Source organism: Mesocricetus auratus, unplaced genomic scaffold (assembly GCF_017639785.1).
Source record: "Mesocricetus auratus isolate SY011 unplaced genomic scaffold, BCM_Maur_2.0 contig_4685_pilon_obj, whole genome shotgun sequence".
Taxonomy (NCBI): domain Eukaryota; kingdom Metazoa; phylum Chordata; class Mammalia; order Rodentia; family Cricetidae; genus Mesocricetus; species Mesocricetus auratus.
The window spans coordinates 16,716-21,053 of NW_024429307.1; the positions used below are offsets into that span (position 1 = coordinate 16,716).

General features: G+C 34.7%; 1 pseudogene; it reads left to right on the plus strand.

Moving 5' to 3' along the window:
• Positions 1-290: 290 nt before the first annotated feature.
• LOC121137948 lies at positions 291-3,092 on the plus strand (annotated as a pseudogene).
• Positions 3,093-4,338: the final 1,246 nt, after the last annotated feature.

The following is a 4,338-nucleotide window of genomic DNA, read 5'->3' on the forward strand; positions in this document are numbered from 1 at the left end:
GGTCTCCCATTGATTCTGGGAGTTCACATGGCAAGAGCTCTCCTCACTACAATTCCCAGAATCATCCTAGACTCCTAATCACACCTATCTTGTTTTCCTGTTGACCAACAGTGCTTTATTCAAACCAATCAGACACACATTTACAGAATGACACCTCCCAATAAATACCTGTGTCATAGATTAATTATGGAAAAGTGCATTATTATATCAGTATACTGTCAAAAAAGTATATATTTACAATGCTTTCTTTGTCATGCTTTTTTGTTTTATATATGTATCATGCATTTTAGGATCCAATAACCTATCAAGATTTGCATATCAACTTCACTCAGGAAGAGTGGGCTTTGCTGGATCCTTCACAAAGGAATCTCTACAAAGATGTGATGCTGGAGACTTATATGAACCTCAATGTGATAGGTAATTCTTTGGATTTTCTTTTACTCTATATTAAAGGGACAATTGTTTCTTAGTTATTGATCCTCATTGTAAATTTGGGTGAGAATGAAGAAGACTGAGGTAATAAATCAGTCATGATTTTGAGGATCACTGAAGACAATCAGATAAACTTTAAACAATTTTAATAATACATTATATATTTCTTGGTGCTATATTTTAGGCTACATATGGGAAGATAATAATATCGAAGAACATTGTCAACGTCCTCAAAGGCATGGAAGGTAATTTTCATGTGTTTGCTGATATAAATTTGTTCGTGAAGATACTTGAAAGTATACTGAAGTTGCAAAGAAAAGCAGCAGTGTAAAAAATCATATCATAAAATGCACTGATTATGATTACATTGTCCTGAGTTCATATACCTCAACAGATGGTAAATGAATTTTATTTGAAAGTATTCTTTTAGGAAAGAAGACAACATATGAATACCTTAATACCATTTCAGTCATAGCTTTATTAGAAGTAGGCTGATGAGAATTGGTACACATATTGGGAAGTTGATAAGTCTATTTCCAACTACTTCTCATCAGTAAATATTCCATAGTGAAGCTAGTGTTACTCATATAGATATTTATATTTTGCAAAGTACAGTGAGATTAAATAGTTAGAATCATGATTTTAGGGGGGATGATTATGTAAACCCTTATTCCCTATACCTTGTGTAAATGAGGAATAGAACAACAAACTGCATGATCTTTTTATGTCATGATATTTATTTAGTAGGTATATCCTATGTCATACATAATACAAACCATCTTAACATAGGGCATGGAAAATAGCAATGTACTTTTCTCCATCTCAGAACAATTAGAAGATATAGTAGTCTTCAGGTTGAGCAAAATTGATGAAAATGATTCAAGTTAACAAGTGCTTTGTCTTCCAGCTTCTCAAGCAATATTTCACCATTGTTATACTACAGATAAGCTTTGTGAGTATAAATGATAAGCAATTAATTCCATTTGTCCTGGTTCATTTTACCAATGAAGTTTGAGTCACAGTAGAGGATAGTTTATTTATGCAAAAGTGGGGTCAATGTATGAGTTCATTCTGTTCTCTTCAAACATGAGAAAAATATCTTGGAGAAAAAGATGCCTTAAATGTGAACCAGACAAAAAAGGTTCTTAGCAAGACAGGAATCTTCAAATATCAAAAACAATCCTTAGTGTAGAGGAACACCATGAATGTTACCAAGTGAGATAAGCTCAGTATCTCATTAGTCTTTAAATTTAGACCAAAATTTACATCACAGTTACAAATATTCAAAAATGCATATTTTCATCTTTTAAATCTTGATTTTATTTTACACTCTATGCACAGTTCTAATTCTCAACCCTCCTCTTGCCTCCTTTCCCCCTCCCATCCATATCTACAACTAGTATGTGCCCAGTCCACACCTTCTCAGAAGATATAGATATAGTAAAGTTTTATGTTTCAATTTTCCTTGCAGGGATGAAAGAAGTCCAACCAGAAAGAAACCTTCTGTATATATTCCATGTCATAAATGCTCTGTATATGAAAACCAGCTTCGATGTCATGAAAGAACACATTCTGGAGGGAAACTCCATGATTCTAATCAATATGATAAAGCCTACCTATGCCACTGTCATCTTGAAATGCATAAAAACACTCATAATAGAGAGAAAACCCATGAATGCAATGAGTGTGGGAAAGCCTTTGCTCATCACAGGAACCTCCTAAAACATAAAAGAAGACATAGTGGAGTGAAACCATACGAATGTAACCAATGTGATAAAGCCTTTACATTTCACAGTTGTCTGATAAGGCATAAAATAACACATACAAGAGAGAAAATGTTTGAATGCAATCAGTGTGGTAAAGCCTTTGCTCAGCTCAGATATCTGCAAATGCATAAAAGAACACATACTGGAGAGAAACCCTATGAATGTAATCAGTGTGGTAAATCCTTTGCTCAGCACACTTATCTTCAAGTGCACAAAAGAACACATACTGGAGAGAAACCCTATGAATGTAATCAGTGTGGTAAAGCCTTTGCTCAGAGCAGTCATCTTCAAGTGCATAAAAGTACACATACTGGCGAGAAACCCTATGAATGTAATCAGTGTGGAAAATCCTTTGCATATCATAGTCGTCTTCTACGGCATAAAAGAACACATACTGTAGAGAAACCCTATCAATGTAATCAGTGTGGTAAAGCCTTTGCTCAGCACAGTTATCTTCAAGTGCATAAAAAAACACATACTGGAGAGAAAACCTATGAATGTAATCTGTGTGGTAAAAGCTTTGGAAACAAGACATATCTTCATGTACATAAAAGGATACATACTGGAGAGAAACCCTATCAATGTAATCAGTGTGGGAAAGCCTTTTCTCAGCTCAGTAATCTTCAAGTGCATAAAAGAACACATACTGGAAAGAAACCCTATGAATGTAATCAGTGTAGTAAATCCTTTGCATATCATAGTTGTCTTCTAGAGCATAAAAGAACACATACTGGATAGAAACCCTATCAATGTAATCAGTGTGGTAAAGCCTTTGCTAAGCTCAGTATTCTTCAAATTCACGGAAGAACACATATGGGAGTGAAACCCTTTGCATATCATAGTTGTCTTCTAGTGAATAAAAGAACACATAATGGAGAGAAAACCTATGAATGAAATCAGTGTGGTAAATCCTTTGCATATCATAGTCGTCTTCTAGAGCATAAAAGAACACATACTGTAGAGAAACCCTAGGAATGTACTCAGTGTGATATTCTCTTCACATGTTACAGTACTCTTGAAATGCATAAAAGAATACCTAACTGTAGAGAAATCCAAAGAACGTAGTCATTCTGTTGAAGTATTTTCTCAGCAAAGTACACTTCAAATACACAAAGGAAGACTTACTGGAGAAAAAGCCCTATTGATGGATGAATTCTGTTTTTTCTTATCAATAAAATTCCAGAGTCAGGTATCAGACTAAATTCTCAATGATCAGAGATGCAATGAAGCAAATTACTAGTCCTTAACTCTACAAATCCCCAGAACAAACGAAGTATCTTGTCTCTTAGAATACTCACATATAATTCAATCTCTATGAAACCACGGAATGATCCATGAATTGCCGTCTCTTCTCTCCATAATTCTGCTCTACACTCAGTAACATTCTTTCCTGCCTCCACTTCCCTAGTTCTTTGGTTAAGTTCTGACTATTTTACATTGATTCACTTTTGTTAATGATAGGGTGAGCTTTAATTCTCAGATCCCGAGTTCTGGGATTTTAAGTGCCACCAGTGCCTGGCCTTTATATCTAAATAGCATGGCTAGTTCTTAACTTCAACCTAGGTTTATTTGTTAAAACCCAAACTAAACATGACCACACTCTATGATGTAATGCAAGAGTTAAAGTCTTTGCAAGTCACAGTCATCTCCAGTCAAATAATAGAACACATACTGGGTAGACACACTATGAATACAGGCAATGTGTGAATCCTTTTGTATGAATCAAAATCATGAGAAAAATGATACTGAAGTGAAACCCTGTATATACTGGCAAATTTCTCATATTTGGTACTTCATACATGTAAAACTTTGTGTTCAACCAATATGTTGAAGGCTTTGCAAATTACAATTGTCTTGAGTACAAAAAGATAACAGGGTACTCATTGTAAAATATTTAGTAAACTCTCTACCCAACACACAACTATATTTATTCTTTAGAGAAAAATGAAAGTGACAACAGTCAGTAAAAGCAATATGATGGATGTTTGTGTGGTATTGGCACCTGTAAACTCATGGGGGAAAACAAATTTATGAAACCCTGTGTTTTGGGTAAATGGACTAGCCAAGTAACACACCCTGATCAAAACCAGAGGCACTGAAATGGAAACATTTTGTCCCTTAAGCAAAAGCCAGAAAAATT